This window comes from Atractosteus spatula, unplaced genomic scaffold (assembly GCF_055471065.1).
Source record: "Atractosteus spatula isolate fAtrSpa1 unplaced genomic scaffold, fAtrSpa1.hap1 Scaffold_135, whole genome shotgun sequence".
NCBI lineage: Eukaryota > Metazoa > Chordata > Actinopteri > Semionotiformes > Lepisosteidae > Atractosteus > Atractosteus spatula.
In genome coordinates this window covers 13,220-31,005 of record NW_028296692.1, presented here as the reverse complement: position 1 = coordinate 31,005, position 17,786 = coordinate 13,220, and the positions used below count along the sequence as shown (strand labels likewise).

The 17,786-nt window shown below is 43.5% G+C and overlaps 1 pseudogene; it reads right to left on the bottom strand.

The window, feature by feature from the left end:
* Positions 1 to 5,587: 5,587 nt before the first annotated feature.
* LOC148809440 (5S ribosomal RNA) lies at positions 5,588 to 5,706 on the bottom strand (annotated as a pseudogene).
* Positions 5,707 to 17,786: the final 12,080 nt, after the last annotated feature.

Here is a 17,786-nt window from a genome sequence, read left to right as displayed (position 1 = left end):
CTTGTGGATATTTCCACACCCTTTACATCAAACTATCAGTGAGCTAATTATCTTTTTTTAAACCTCCGGTTTTTCATCGATGCGTAATTACGCACGAACTGGAACCCGGGGGACCGGTGTGTGCACACGTTCACAACGCGAGAAATACTGTTCAATACGGCTTCATGCGAAAAACCCGTATATGACCATAGGAAGCAGAACAGCGCAGTCTCCCATTACCCAGACTGTAAGCACGGGAATAAAGCTTTGTTTGATTTCTGAAACCCTTCCTTTACATCCTGTTTTCATTCAGGTAAGGGTCAACTATATTCACAATACTACTGACAGCAGGAAGATTAAAATATTATTTTCTCAGCAGCTTATTAAAAACAGCTCCCATGATGTTCAAACCGACGTTTTACACAGAACACTGACACAGCTTTGTGTTCTGAATCTCTTTTTCTCGTGCTTTTATTTAATGTGGCACAATGCACTGGGATAGGGGTATTCTGTTCACAAACCAATAGCATTTAAACCACAGCACCCACAATGCTGCAAGTGTTTTGCACACTAAGCAGGTCCTCTGACTTTTCCCAGCTTTGTTTTGGGTTGTGGAACCTTTCTTTATATTTTTTAGGATTTTCTGAAGATAACACTACAAGTAATACACTGGGATAGGTGGGTCGTCTTCATGGCTCAATAGGATTTCAAATACAGCACCCACACTGCTGTACCCAAGTGTTTTACACACCAGACAGGCCCCCGAACCTCGTACAACCTTGCTGTGGCTGTGGCCCCTTTCTTAAATTTTTTATGATTTTCTGAAGATTACACTACAGCTAATACACTGGGATAGGTGGGTCGTCTTCATGGCTCAATAGCATTTCAAATACAGCACCCACACTGCTGTACCCAAGTGTTTACACACCAGACAGGCCCCCGAACCTCGTACAACCTTGCTGTGGCTGTGGCCCCTTTCTTTATTTTGTAATGATTTTCTGAAAATAACACTACAGGTAATATAGTGCCATAGGTGGGTCGACTTCATGGCTCAATAGCATTTCAAATACAACAGCCACACTGCTGAAACCAAGTGTTTTACACACCAGACAGGCCCCCTAACTTTATATAACCTTGCTGTTGCTGTGGCCCCTTTCTTTATTTTTTTATGATTTTCTGAAGATAACACTACAGGTAATATAGTGCCATAGGTGGGTCGACTTCATGGCTCAATAGCATTTCAAATACAACAGCCACACTGCTGAAACCAAGTGTTTTACACACCACACAGGTCCCTTAACCTTATACAACCTTTCTGTGGTTTTGGCCCCTTTATTTATTTTTTTAATAAGAATTTTAGTTTTTCAATATGGCACCATTAGACAGGCGGTAAATGGGGATTGGGGGGTGCTATTCATGAGTCAATAGCTCTTCAAGCACAACAGCCACAGTGCTGCAACCAGGTGTTTTACACCAGACATTTCCCCTAACCTTATACAACCTCGCTTTGAGTTGTGGAACATTTCTTTATTTTTTAATGTTTTTTTTACTGTAATCAAGTGTTGTGCTCACTAGGCAGGCCTCCTGACCTTTCACAGTCATGCTTTGTTGTGTGCAACTTTAATTATCTTTTTAGGATTTTTTGAACATGGCAACTTCCACCGAGACGGGTGGGGGGTGTGGGGGTGCTCTTCAATAGCTTTTTCATCTATACACACAAACGGATGTAACCAAGACACTCAGAACCTGTCACGCAGGGGCTGACTGCTGAGGATAGGGATCCAATGCAGTGCCCTTGGTAGGGTTGGCGCGAGACGCAGGCGTAGTCGGAGTAAACAGGCAGGGGCCCGAGTCCAGGAAGGCGTAGTACAGGCATAGGCACAGAATCGACAGGCGAAGGCGTAGTCGAGGGACTGGCAGGGGTCGGAGTCCGGGAAGGCGTAGAAGTTGCGTCGGTAGGCAGAGGCGTAAACGAAGAGACAGGCTGGGGTCAGGATCCGAGAAAGCGTAAAACAGGCGAAGGTACAAAATCGAGTGGCTAAAGCGGTTGTCGGAAAAGCGGGGTCGAGGTCCAGGGGAGAAGTCATAGTAAGGCAAAGGCGTAGTTAGTAGGTAAGCTCCGGGAGAGAATCTCAATCGTGAGCAATGACCGGGGGACAGATGAGGGTTTAAGTAGAGGACTGATTGACATGTGCACGTTTGGTATGGGGAGAGCTCAAGGGAATGCGGGAGCGCTTGCCTGCGTGAGGGAGATTCATGACAGAACCAACAGAATCAACCTGAACTCATAGAAAAACAAGAATGCCCCCGAGACACCTGCATCCCCCTCCTGGACCACTCTGGTATCAACACCCCCAAACCCATCCATACCAGCTAACAAGACTCAGAATCGGTGCAACCCTCCAACCTGGACCAAGAGCAGGATGGGACAAGACCCTGCACCACACTACGTACACAGGTTTGTATTTTTGGGTGAAGATGAAAATGTCTAACATAGATTGTTTTGGTTCTAGCAAACAATAAAAATAGTTGTTAAAATCCAAACACACATAATGAGATCACTCTCTGTCAGTATGTGTAACATTCTGGGTCTGGGCTCCTCTGTATTTGGGCTAAAGAGAGTTCAACAACATTATTAAATGCACTGACATCATAATCTGACAAGATCCATTGTTTTGGGGAGACTTGACCACCCACTGTCCCCCTGGTATCGTGAAGCTCATTGTCCTTTAGCTTTCCAAAACCAGAATCACTTGGGACTCCGGGGGGATCGATGTATGCAAAATATGAATTCCTTATGCAAGAAATTGTATATGGTCAATATAGCGATCACATCTTATCAGCAGATGGTAATCTCCAAGGAACAAGTAATAGGTTTATTCCATGCTGAAAAATGATCAAATGATTGATGAACCCAAGTGATTTGAAAGAAATGTTAAACAACTCAAAGCGAGGTTGTATAAGGTTAGGGGAGCTGTCTGGTGTGTAAAACACCTGGTTGCAGCACTGTGGCTGTTGTGCTTGAAGAGCTATTGACAGGTGAAGAGCACCCCCTATCCCCATGTACAGCCTGTCTAATGGTGCCATATTGAAAAACTCATAAAAAAATAAAGATGAATAGATGAAAAAGCTATTGAAGAGCACCCCCACACCCCCCACCCGTCTGGGTGGAAGTTGCCATGTTCAAAAAATCCTAAAAAGATAATTAAAGTTGCACACAACAAAGCATGACTGTGAAAGGTCAGGAGGCCTGCCTAGTGAGCACAACACTTGATTACAGTAAAAAAAACATTAAAAAATAAAGAAATGTTCCACAACTCAAAGCGAGGTTGTATAAGGTTAGGGGAAATGTCTGGTGTAAAACACCTGGTTGCAGCACTGTGGCTGTTGTGCTTGAAGAGCTATTGACTCATGAATAGCACCCCCCAATCCCCATTTACCGCCTGTCTAATGGTGCCATATTGAAAAACTAAAATTCTTATTAAAAAAATAAATAAAGGGGCCAAAACCACAGAAAGGTTGTATAAGGTTAAGGGACCTGTGTGGTGTGTAAAACACTTGGTTTCAGCAGTGTGGCTGTTGTATTTGAAATGCTATTGAGCCATGAAGTCGACCCACCTATGGCACTATATTACCTGTAGTGTTATCTTCAGAAAATCATAAAAAAATAAAGAAAGGGGCCACAGCAACAGCAAGGTTATATAAAGTTAGGGGGCCTGTCTGGTGTGTAAAACACTTGGTTTCAGCAGTGTGGCTGTTGTATTTGAAATGCTATTGAGCCATGAATTCGACCCACCTATGGCACTATATTACCTGTAGTGTTATCTTCAGAAAATCATTACAAAATAAAGGAAGGGGCCACAGCCACAGCAAGGTTGTACGAGGTTCGGGGGCCTGTCTGGTGTGTAAAACACTTGGGTACAGCAGTGTGGGTGCTGTATTTGAAATGCTATTGAGCCATGAAGACGACCCACCTATCCCAGTGTATTAGCTGTAGTGTAATCTTCAGAAAATCATAAAAAATTTAAGAAAGGGGCCACAGCCACAGCAAGGTTGTACGAGGTTCGGGGGCCTGTCTGGTGTGTAAAACACTTGGTTTCAGCAGTGTGGCTGCTGTATTTGAAATGCTATTGAGCCATGAAGATGACCCACCTATCCCAGTGTATTACTTGTAGTGTTATCTTCAGAAAATCCTAAAAAATATAAAGAAAGGTTCCACAACCCAAAACAAAGCTGGGAAAAGTCAGAGGACCTGCTTAGTGTGCAAAACACTTGCAGCATTGTGGGTGCTGTGGTTTAAATGCTATTGGTTTGTGAACAGAATACCCCTATCCCAGTGCATTGTGCCATATTAAATAAAAGCATGAGAAAAAGAGATTCAGAATGCAAAGCTGTGTCAGTGTTCTGTGTAAAAAATCGGTTTGAACATCATGGGAGCTGTTTTTAATAAGCTGCTGAGTAAAGAATATTTTAATCTTCCTGCTGTCAGTAGTATTTTCAATATAGTTGACCCTTACCTGAATGAAAACAGGGCGTAAAGGAAGGGTTTCAGAAATCAAACAAAGCTTTATTCCCGTGCTTACAGTCTGGGTAATGGGAGACTGCGCTGTTCTGCTTCCTATGGTCATATACGGGTTTTTCGCATGAAGCCGTATTGAACAGTATTTCTCGCGTTGTGAACGTGTGCACACACCGGTCCCCCGGGTTCCAGTTCGTGCGTAATTACGCATCGATGAAAAACCGGAGGTTTAAAAAAAGATAATTAGCTCACTGATAGTTTGATGTAAAGGGTGTGGAAATATCCACAAGTCGTGGTCTTTAAAATGCATTTGGTTTGACGGCGTTCTGTGCTTCCATTGCGGAGATATGGACAAAAGAATATTCGTGCTTGGTCAAAAAAATGTCATAAAAACGAAAAACTAAAGGCTGAGAAAGCATCCACAATGTATTTTATACACAAAACAAGCATTCTCGCAACTCTAAGAGGTTTCGTGAAAGCGCTACAGGCGTGCCAAAATCGTTTTCGAACTTCGAGCTAACTTTATGTGCTCAAGGGGGTGTGGCCGTAAGCGAGAGCAAGGCTCGCTGGCACCCTTCTTATAGAGAGGACAGCTCCGTCACCTCTTTTACGACGCTGCTTTTTTTCCCTTGCGTTTTTCTCTTCTTCCCACGTTCTCTCTCTTCACTGCCTTCGTCCCCGCTCTATTTCACTTCAGCCTTTCACTCTTGCTTCCTTCCAATGAGGACGGAGCTGCGGGAGAAAGGGCGCTATAGAGGATCGCTGTGGAGAGCTGCTGCTGTGCTTTGACATCTGAGCTCTGTGGAAAACGATCTCAATACAATTCTGAAAAACGCGACTCCCCGAACGCCAGCCAAACAAGTCTCCACAGCCGAAGCGCTGTGTCTCTTTTCAGCTGGCGATAAACCTTTCCTCCATCCTTTGCGGACTTGTAAAACTGTTCATGATCAGAATAAAAAACGCTCAGGCTAATACAAAAGCACCCGTGTCTCGCCAAAGCTCACAAATGAACAGACGGACAGGCCGCACTGCACGTGTGAACAGGGGAATGAGCGAGCGAGCGGGGATAGGGCGCCTCCTGCGCTTAAAGGCTTACAGCACCTGGCATTCCCAGGCGGTCTCCCATCCAAGTACTAACCAGGCCCATCCCTGTTTAGCTTCAGAGATCAGACGAGATCAGGCGTGCTCAAGGGGGTGTGGCCATAAGCGAGAGCAAGGCTCGCTGGCACCCTTCTTATAGAGAGGACAGCTCCGTCACCTCTTTTACGACGCTGCTTTTTTTCCCTTGCGTTTTTCTCTTCTTCCCACGTTCTCTCTCTTCACTGCCTTCGTCCCCGCTCTATTTCACTTCAGCCTTTCACTTGTAGCGGCAATGGTTGTTAATAAGACAGAATTAAGTGTTGCTGTGCTTTTTCTAATGAGGCCCCATCTCTCTGTTCATCTCTGTGATGCAGCCACAGAGAAACTATTCATGCAGGCTGATTTAAAGATGTTTTCTTTTGATAAGGGACAGCTCCCAAATGGGGATGCACTTAGCTAAGCCTAGCTATCATGATCAATGGTCATCCATTGGCGCCTATCTGTCTAGGGTGTGCCAGATGGACATCTGGACTGCATTCCTAAGTGTCAGGAGTAAGTGACTCACATCTCACCTTGATCAACCAATCAGGGACTGGTAGGGCCGAGTAACCCACGTGGGACTCTGATGCCCATGGAACTTTCAGCCAATGAACGAGCTGAAGTTCCTCCAGCTAAAAACAGGCAACACAGAGGGCCTGAGAGACTATTTCCTGGACTTTTCTAAAGGGAATTCAAAGGAGAATTCCAGGGCAGGACGGCCCAGGAGCAAAAGGCTCCCAAGGGCAGGACATTCTCGCAGCGCGCCTCCTGACCATCCTAAGACTCAGCCCGGACAACCACGGAACGGCCAGTGTGTCCGAGTGCCAGAACTTTCCTTTGTTCTAAGAATCTAGAGCGGAGGTTGCCAGAGAGTAACCAGAGGATCCACCTGAGGTAAGCACCAGCAGCAAGCCTTGTGAACAGGTCGGAACTGTGGACAGCTGAATCACTATTCAGAACTAGCGCTTCATCAGGAATGAACCGGTCCTCTTCCTGACTTGCTGGGACCCACAGTCATCTTTTCTCCTGTGCACAAACTTTGCTAGTTAAAGCCAACACTAACTAGCCGGTCAGTGATCATCTGCAGCACAGCACAGCCTGGCACAGAGCCAGAGAGCCCGCAGGAGATCTGAATCCCCAGAGATTGGATGAGTATTCAACTTCAATGCATTACAGCTTGAGAATTCAATTGTTATCCCAACCAGTTGATATCAATTTAATTCCTAAGAGTTATGTACTTTTTTTTAGTATCTAATGTAGAAGTTGTAACCAAGTTCACTTTATGAAACGATCTAAATGAATGATATACTGAACGTATGTCCTCTCGATATATGTAACTCTTTGTAACTGATTGTATATATACCTTTTGTATTCTGATAACCCTCTCAATAAGATCTGTTAGGTTTATATGCATATTTTATGTATTAATAAATGTATCCTCGTGTATTAGTACCCGTGTGTGTGTGCGTTGTTTGAGTTATATCGCATGGTTGGATTCTAAGGCCATCAAAAGAATCATTTTGTGATTTACGGCTACAATTAATAAATGTCCCCGTACATGCCCAAACCCTACAGAACTGGTGCCTTCAGAGAGCACACTACATTTATTGGCATCCCTGGACGGGCTATGGTAAGACTGAAATGAGTCAACCAAGCGGAATAATTCAATATAAAACACCACGGGTTTCATACTCAACAATACAGTGTGCTGAAAGCCGAAAGGAAAAAAGTTCCCCTTGCTCTTTAAGCAGTGCTTGATTGTTTTGTGATCTTTTGCGATCTACTGGGTTGATTGCATAGTTGATCTTGTGGTTTTCTGTGGTAGAACTGTGATTTCGTACTTAAAAGTAATACTCTTTAAGTTTAACGATGGTTGCTAAGAGGTCTGAATTCAAGTCGCTATTAAGCACTCTCTCTAGCAGCGACAGGTCTGACCACGATCTCCGTCATATCTCCGTCAGCGGAGAAGCTAGGAGAATAAACCTCCATTCTCTGAGAGAGCTAGCGAAGGACATGTAGAGATTTGACCCTGCAGTGTCAGAGAATAATATCGAGAGTTATATTCAAGACCTCAGGTATACCCTGCAGTACCTGCCAAACGCTACAGAACAGGAAAAAGTATTTCTGGTCAGGAAAACTAGCAGCAGAGCTGTACATGAGTGGATGGCTAGGCAGATGAAGAAAGTCTGTGATGACTTTGAAGAGCTGTGTCAAGCACTTATCAGAATACAGTGCGTTTATTGACCCGACTGCCGCGATAGCCGCCGCCCTTAACATTAAGCACGAGAGAGCAGAGTCCCCTCGCGAATATTACGAGAGACTTAGATGAACTTATTTTGCAGGGCGAAATGATGAGGGTTGTGAAGAGAACACACATTTCAAGGGTTTATTCATTGCGAATCTCCACCCGTCAGTCAGAAAGATGATCTTAATGCATACAGATGCACAGACCATGAAAATGACTGATATTAAGAGATTCGTGCAGAAAGCCTGGGAGTATGATGTCCAAAGTCGCTCTGAGCAAAAAGCTGTTAAAGCGACTGTGTTCGACGTCAGAGCCAGCAGGGTTAATTCCCCCCTGCTCGAAGGAGCACAGGCTCCTGAGCTGGCTAAGCCCCGTTCCAAAGCAGGCACACAGGACTGCACCCAGCGTCCTAAGTTCCATGAGAACACCGGGGAAGGGAAAGGGCTAGATAAAGCTGAACAAAAGGATTCAGTAGCCGCCCGCCTGGCCAGGCTTGAACAAGTTTTATTAGGACATAGACAACCGCTCCCCAAGGCTGCCGGAAGCGTGAATGAGCTGATACTCTCCACTGGAGGAGGCGGAGACCCGCCCCCTCTCCCTCCCTCAGTCTATCTGATTGAGTGGAAGGGTTCCTGCCTGGATGAGGTCAGCCACTTGCAAGCGAGTGCTGACTCCACCCCTGAAGTCACAGAGCAGGCAGTAAAACAGAGAGGAAAAGCAGGAAGCTTTTACCTCAAGGCTGCCATGGGAGATGTCTTACACAGTGAGACATTGATTGACACTGAGGTTGAAAGGTGTTTGATGTCATACAGCAAGCTCAAACGGGTAGAAAAAGAAAAGGGCATGCGACTCAGAGAGGAACCTTTGGTGGATCACCAGAAAGGCAAGGTGTGGAAACAGGTCAAGGTTCCTAAGCCTTCTGTACAGAAGGAAGGGGGGCCAAGAGGCAGACTGTGCTCACACAGTGCCTACCGAACACTGAAGCCTATGTGGAGATTCCTTCTGTTCCCTCTGGACAAGAAATAAAAATATTTTCTTGTTCCCTTGATATACAGGGAAGTCATGTCCCGGCTGAGGTCACAACAGCCTCCATGCCACAGGAGCGGTGCTCCAAGCAGCCGCCTGATCCACCAGGTAAAGCACACCCCTTTTACATCCCTAAAGAGGAGCAGATCTCCCCACCTGGCGATGAAAAGGAGCTTTCCCTGTGCACCCTGGCACCCAAGAGGGGTCAGGACCACCACCCTGCAGTGGTGGAAGGGATCCAGATGGCAGGAGAGCAGGTTGGTGATGTAGCCCTCACCCTTAGCCCTGAGAGGTCCTCTATTAGTGAGGATCTGCTTGAGCAGCTGTCACGGGGCCACCGCCAGGTGCCCCTGGTGCAACATTCACAGGTTAGAGAGGAGGTCCAGCTGGACGCTGAGACTACTGCGCTGTGGACACACCTGATCCCAGATGCCGATTCCCTCTGCTGTGACCCAGGGAACCTGCAGTCAGGTAACATTATTTTTCACAACTACCAGATAGTGAGTGAGACTGACCTGATTGTTCCTGCCTCAACGGCAGGGTTTCCAACACACCCAGTCCCCCGGAAGGGACAGGGAATGAAAGCCGAGCCGGTTTTCTTACAGCCACCAGCTCAGTCTGTCCAACCAGTCCACCAGTCTGAGTCTGACCAACAGTGGTTCAGCCAGACTGGAGCTGGATGGTCAAGCCACCCGCCTGTTAGTGCAGAACACGGCAAAGAGGGGTATCAGAATCCCCGCCCGCACTGACATGGGCCTGGTGGGTGATAGTGAGTTCAAAGACAGTGAACTAGCTATCCCACTGCTGGGGCAGCTCCCTGAACCCCTAGCGAGGGAAGGGGGGAGCGAGCAGGTGCCCTACACCCACGCCCAGCGAACGATTGTAAACATGCCGATAGAGGGATTCCTCAATCAGGAAGTGTACAGGGTTGACCTGATCAGTGAGAATAGGGTAACAATTCCAGATCACTCAGGTGCTCCAGATGATCACTCATCCGAGGGTCAGGCATGCTCCACCGCTGCACCACCCCCTGCAGGGTTCCTAGAGCACAGGCATGAACAAATTGAAAAAGCAGATGCCCTGGAAATGGAGGAGGAGCATCAACAGCTGCGTCAGATCCCCCCAGATTTCCAGGATGTTGGTGCCCAAGATGCCACATGGCATACTGAGAAAGACATGCTGCGCCAGCTTAGAAAGGCGACAGTCACTCAGAAGGAGATGACTGAGATCAGCCACCCTAAAAGACTTTTAGGAGGAGACTCAGCCCGGACAACCACGGAACGGCCAGTGTGTTCGAGTGCCAGAACTTTGCTTTGATCTAAGAGTTGAGAGCGGAGGTTGCCAGAGAGTAACCAGAGGATCCACCCGAGGTTAGCATCAGCAGCAAGCCTCGTGAACAGTTCGGAACTGTGGACAGCTGAATCACTATTCGGAACTAGCACTTCATCAGGAACGAACCGGTCCTCTTCCTGACTTGCTGGGACCCACAGTCATCTTTTCTCCTGAGCACAACTTTGCTAGTTAAAGCCAACACTAACTAGCCGGTCAGTGAGCATCAGCAGCGCACCGTTGCAAGCCGCACAGCGTGGCACCAAGCCAGAGAGCGCGGATTGGACAGCAACAGCCTGCAACTGTTTCTTTGTGCCCGCAGGAGATCTGAATCCCCAGAGATTGGATGAGTATTCAACTTCAATGCATTACAGCTCGAGAATTCAATTGTTATCCCAACCAGTTGATATCAATTTAATTCCTAAGAGTTATGTACTTGTTTTCAGTATCTAATGTAGAAGTTATAACCAAGTTCATTTACGAAACGGTCTAAATGAATGATATACTGAACGTATGTCCTCTTGATATATGTAACACTTCGTAACTGATTGAATATATACCTTTTGTATTCTGTTAACCCTCTAGATAAGATCTGCTAGGTTTATATGCATATTCTATGTATTAATAAATGTATCCTCGTGTATTAGTACCTGTGTGTGTGCGCTGTTTGAGTTATATCGCATGGTTGGATTCTAAAGCCATTAAAAGAATCAGTTTTGTGATTTACTGCTACAATTAATAATTGTCCCAGTAAATGCCCAAACCCTACAGAACTCGTGCCTTCAGAGAGCACGCTACAATCAATATCAGCAGTGTTATCACTACCGAACGCTAAATATATATCCTGGTAATAATTCATGAGTTGTTCGTTAGAAAATTGTTTAAGTTTTTTTTTAATATATTTTCAATACCAGACAAAAAGTCGAAAGTTTCAATTTCATGCAACTGATGAAATCTCTCTTCGATGGAAGTTATAAGTACAGTACATCCAAAATACTGCGGAATCAATCAAATTTACATGTTTCTTGTGGATCCAGAAGATCATTTTGAGACTCAAAACATGCCTGTCTTTTCTTTTTTCGAGGACGAAGGAGTAGCAGCAGGAGTAGCAGTAATGGCAAGAACGTGTTTAGAGTTCAGCACTTCTCATTTTTAAAGCAGAGCCTCGACTCAGAAAGCACCGCCCGCGATAACAGAAATTGCAGAATTGGTCTGTTCATGCTGCCTTCACGCTTTGAATTGCTGGCATTTTCTGCAAGTTCCTTTTTGAGGGTTCATGAAATTCCTCACATTTGAGCCAACACTAAAATATTTCATTCGGGGTCGCCTAATTCATAGTGCAAACCGAATCTACAGGGGAATGCTGTGGCACATGAAGCCATTTATTATTCTGTTGTGAGGTGTGAGGGGCGGAATGCAAATCGAGTTGGTGAATAGAAAATGAAACAGGAGTCACTTCTTGAGCTACGAATTCCAAAAAGTATGAAAACCTGTGCATTTTAACAGTGCAGAATACTCACAAATTGCACTGAGTTGCTTGCTTTCTTCTGCTGCTTTTATATTTCAGTCATTCACTGTCAGCTAGCACTGGAACAATTCAAGAGAGGTAAAAACAGAAGCTGTCAGGAGTGGGATTTGAACCCACGCCTCCATTTGGAGACTAGAACACCCAAGCCAGCTGGAAAGACACACATCCTTGAGGCTGGCACCTTAGACCACTCGGCCACCCTGATAAGCAAAAGCAAGTGGTGTGCTGAATGCACCAGTAGTTGACTAAACTGAGATTCTTCCCTGAAATTATTTGCTTGCGAAGAGCCAAGTTGCCTTGAATGGATCTTGGAAATCAAATATACGGATGGATTGTTATTCGGTTGTGAGTTTTGAGGGGCGTATTATAAATTGAGTTGGTGAAAAGGCGCTTTTTGTTAGTCTGTCGGGAGGCTGCACAAGGTGTTTAGAGGGAGAACTTCTAAAAGACAGGCTCTCTATGTTTAACATCAAGGCAGATTTTTTTTTTCTCAATGGAAATGCTCTTTGGCGCTTTCAGCTTTACGTACTGTAGGGAACAACGTCTGCCGAGATCACTTTTGAGCCAGTGCACATGGTAAAGTGCCACCAATTACATTTAATATTGGCTGTGGTAGCGAGCTGCTTTTGTTTGTGAAGCTTTTACTTCTTTAAGCTGAATCATCGGCAGGAGTAGCTTATTAAATCTTTGCTCATAGCGCTCCATCAGAAATACATTGGAGGCATTGGAGACCCACTTGGTGTTACCACACCCTGCCAATCCCTGATTGGTTGATCAAGGTGAGATGTGAGTCACTTACTCCTGACACTTAGGAATGTAGTCCAGATGTCCATTCGGCACTCCCTAGACAGATAGGCGCCAATGGATGACCATTGATCATGATAGCTAGGCTTAGCTAAGTGCATCTCCGTTTGGGAGCTGTACCTTATCAAAAGAAAACATCTTTAAATCAGCCTGCATGAATAGCTTCTCTGTGGCTGCACCACAGAGAGGGAGAGTGAGATGGGGCCTCATTTAGGAAAGCATAGCAACGCTTAATTCTGTCTTATTTATAAGCATTGCCGCTACAGCTGTAAAGTTATTTGGCAAGCATGGACCTCTGAGAAGGAGTCTGAATCCATCAAGAAGACAGGAATTCTAATATCGCACTGCCGTCTTGTGTACAAAATATTTGTTCAGCTCTAACGTCTGTGTGCGTTGACAAGGCATCTCAAAAGGACGTATTAAATAAGAAAATGATCCTTTCTGTTACCATTCCTGTGGATGGAGCGTTGTTTCACCCTTTTACGTTCTACAATATTTACAGACAAGGTTTTATCACTGGAGTTGTACAGAACAAGTGTGCATCAGTCCATGAAAATCATCAGTACTGCTGTTTTTCTATGTATAGTTTAATCAAGAGCACTTAAAAGATGCAAACGATGGATTGTGTTCTGGGAGCACCTGCACATCTCTAAGTCGCTTCCACAGCCTTCTATGTTGTGGATGTAGCTCAGTGGTAGAGTGTATGCTTTGCATACTGTATATGAGGTCCTGTGTTTGATCCCTGGCATTTTCAAGTGCTTTATGGTACTGTGCTCACATTGCAGTCTTCTGTTAAGTGAGAACTCTTTGCTTGTGTTCATAGAGAGCCAGGTTTACACAATTAAACTACAGTGTTCTCTGCAGTTTTAAATGTACCACCAAAGCATTTAGTTCTGTTAAGTACCAAAGAATGTGAACTAATTTAAAGTCACATTCAGGAAATCCAGAGAACGTCTTCACACTTGTCGTGGCTGTTGCAGAAAAACCTCACCCGGGATGTTGAATCTCACCCGGGATTTCTTGAGAGATCATTCACCAAGCGAGTCCTCCCTCTGGACTCCGCACTGAGCTGAAAGCTGCACGAATTCCTCACTGCGTGTCCTGTACTGTGTAGCACAGTGACAAGAACGCCTTGAGTTTTTTTCCGTATGTGAAGGAAAATGCAAAAGAGCATGAAAAGTATTGATGGTATAAAATATCCATGGTACAACTCAAGAAAGAACTGACGGACAAAACAATGCCATTTGATGATTACAAGAGAAACACAACCGTCCGAACATGGGCTTGGATCCTGAACGCTTGCCTTAAAAGACAAAGCAAAGGATATAACCTGTAAATGTCTTCATGTCTTACAGTTTATGAAATAACACAATTTCATCCTTTCTTAATAATTTCTTACTATTGATAGATGCTTTTTTGAATTTTAACAGAATCACAATTACAGACATTTGGGGTTAAACTGTTATTCACATACTCTAACGAAGAGAAAAGTTAGTGTCTTCCGGTGTGTGAGCCCATTTCTCAAAAAATAAAAAAATAAGTTATAAATATTGAATTGTTCTGTTTTGTAGGCTTGCATAGTCTTATTCATATTTCAGTTAAACATTTTCTTCTGTAGTAATTTCATTTGATATTATATTAATCCTGATTTACAATTTTTGGACATGGTTCATCTTAAATAATTTGTAATTAGTTTGTGTTTTGGAAAATCGCGCCCAGAAGCTACTAAAACTGGTAATGTTTGCATAATATGTAATGTAATAGTAGCATTTTGGGTGGGAAAACAAAAGGCATTTCTTGGTATGAATCCCAGCACTTCATAAGCGGCGTTCGAGGATTTCTCGCTTCAGATAAAGCTGTCAATACATCATAGATTTTTACTCAATCAATATCAGCAGTGTTATCGCTACCGAATGCTAAATATAGATCCTGGCAATACTTCGTGAGATCTTTGTAAGAAAATCCAAAAAACTACAGAAGCAATCAACGTTTCTTTTGGATCGAGAAGAGGATAATTATGAGACTCAAAATATGCCTGTCTTTTCTTTTTTCGAGGACAAATGAATTATTGAGGTGTAAAGATGGGTTCAAAACTAAAATCATCTGCTATTGCTGCTGTTTCTTTGATAGTTTCTTCAAATCCTTTAATTGATCATTGATATCGAGGAATAATATTATACAAATTGTGGTTTTCTGTTAATTGCCAATTTTATTGTAATTACATCTTCGTTTACAGATGTCTTGCATGTATCACAAGGTATAATAGTCGCCGTGTGTCCTCAGTTAAAATGTTTTAAAAAGTACGACAAAAGTTCAATATGCTTAACATCATTTATGGTTATATCTATATTAAAATGAAGGTAAATATACCAAGATATTAAAAAACAATTTTACAGTTCCAACCTAATTATGCTTGTGAAGTTTTCCAATAAATCCGAACTGTAATTTTGAAATATTATTGCTGAGAATGCAAAGAGAATACAAAGATCAAATTCAATGAGTGAAAATACAAAAGTAGTTCACTAAACTGAGTTTCTTCCCTGAAATGATTTGATTTGCTTGCAAAGCACTAAGCAGCTTTGAACAGATCGCGGGAATCAAATATACAGATGGGTTCAGAGTGTGCTTTCCAACTTTTGTGTAACATTTTCCTTTGATAGGGCAGAGTTGTCTTTACAATCTGGGTTACATAAAAAGGAGTGACGTCAGTACAAAACAGCTTTCCTTCTTGGGGAACAACGGTTGTGTTCCATATTTCTATTTTGGTTTCAAGATAGCAATTTAGTGTGAAACATAAAAGCCAGCTGGATAAATCTCTTACACGTCATTTACAATGGCCTTTCAACTAATAGCCCGTGCAGGGATCAAACCTCAGCTAATGGTACGAGTTGCGTAAGGCTCTGCAACATGCAGATAAGAAACTAACCTCTGCTTCTTCATTTTATACACAGTGAGCTATATTTGCGAGCCTACTACCCCCTGCGGGCTCTGTATTTAATTGTGGTACAAGACCGGCTGTGGAGATGAAGTGAGACGGGTTTGTACATTAAAAGGCTCATAGCGTCCTTGGGAGGGCTCAAACCACCACCCTTTTGGTTAACACCCGAGCCACAAAGACTCATGTATATCTTAACACTCCTCGGTCTCAGTGAAAGTGATACACTCCGCAAAATTTCCGGAGATTAATTTGTTTTTAAAGGAAAATCACCAACAGCAGCCGAGATCTACTGGAGTTTTTCATTCTATACTGCGATTTCTGAAGGGTACCCTGTGAAAATACGAGTTTTGACGAGAAGGGATGGACATATAAGGTCAGAAGGCTTGGGGAATTGAACTTTAAGGTGAAGACTGCGGGTTCAGCAGCAGCAGAACCTGATCAGTATCAATTGACTCCGATATACTTTGAAAATTAACTTCGGGATTTAGAGTCAGACGTGCTACCGTCGCACCATGGGGTACTTAATTAAAAAAAATAGAAAAACAGTCAGTGTTCCTGGATCTGTTATCGAGAACAACACCTGGACAAGAGCTGCGCAGAAAGAATAAAATGTGGTCTGGGATGAAGAGACTCTCTTTGGAAGAGCGGTGCTCTTCACAGGAGAATTTTTTTGTGAAACTGATTTGTCTCCTTTGGGGAATTCAACTTAGCTGATAGTAGTGACCTCGTGGCGCAAATGTAGCATGTCTGACTCCACATCAGAAGGCTCTGTGTTCAAATTATGTCGAGGTCTGCTTTTAGTTTTTCAGGTTCTGCTCGTCCTGAACACGGAATTCACACCATGTAGTTGAGTTCTATCTGTACACCACATAGATAATCTAAACAAAACAGAGCCCTACTGGACATGCAGTTAGGATCTCACAGAGCGAATACCCTTGAACACAAGACAGAAGGCACAGTTCACATCTGCGAAACATCACATCCGTCTTTAGAGACAGCTACATCAGAGAATGGAATCCCGGAAGTTTCAAATAACTTCTTTTAATACAGGTTCAAGCAAACCTGAAAGTTAGGGAGTTTCCGGACACTTTTGTTTTATTAAAAAGTGTCTGAAGCCTGAAAATGTCATTTGAAAAAAAATTCATTAGACATTAGCAGGTACTTTTTGTAACGATTTGCTATTTCATGCTGGAAAACAGGAAACAGACCCAACGTTTGCTTTCAGGTACGGTTCATTACATAATAGACATCTACTACTGAGAAGCTTGAATACAATTTACACGAGCCAGGTAGAAGTCGAACCTACAATCTTATGATCCGACATCAGATGCGTTATTTATTAAACCGCTGGTATTTCACATAACCTGAATTCCCCCATAGTGTGCTCAGTGCCGCTACTAGTAATACACGACGCCCTCTAAAATTTCTAAATGAGAAACATGTGTTTTCTGAATTTTTATGAGTTTTAAAATATAATGTCTTTAAATCAGACAAAGGGTTTATGTTTCGCACTGAAATTCCGATTGATTGAGAATTCAAAGAAAGACTGTTTTCTTCCACAACACCGTATAATTATCGCATCCACCAGACTCTCCAACTTCTCCAGACCTTGCTGGGTGAGCATTTGCTTCGATAAATTAGGTCACGTATCATGTTAAATCACTTCTTCTCAACACAACATTTCCTGGTGCACGTTTTCTCTATGAAAAAAAGACATTTTTCCCTTGCACGATTTCTCGTTTTTTATCAAAGCGTACAGAAAGAAAAAAGAAGAAGAAATAGTGTTGCAAAAGAACTCTGTCGCCCTTGGGAGATGTCAAACGCATTGGACATGAAAAATTCCAGATAAAAGCCAGTTCTCTTCGTTTCTCAGTGTCGGGGCTGCTACTGTATGTAAAAGAGGCAATTTGCTCTGAGAGCAGGTTCAGCGCTTTCTGAACGCAGATGTCTCAGAGCGGTGTGTCCAAGTATCTGTAAAAGGTGATGGTCGTCCTGTCACCATAGCTTAGTTGGTTAAAGCGCTTCTCAATTAAACAAAAGAACCTATGTTCAAATCCCAGCCGTGTATTTCTTCCTATCTTGTAGTACAGAACGTACCATTTTGGGCACTCACAAAGGGCTTGATTTCGTTAAATGCATGTGTTCTGGAAATTCTGGAAAACTTGTTTTTGATTAAATTCACACAGCTTGCGAAACATGAAATTCAGTTCTTGGTTATCAGTGCGGAAGAAATATTACCGGCTGGCAAAAAGAACGGTAAGAGATTTTTTTTTGATTCGAGAAAAAACTCCACCAGTCA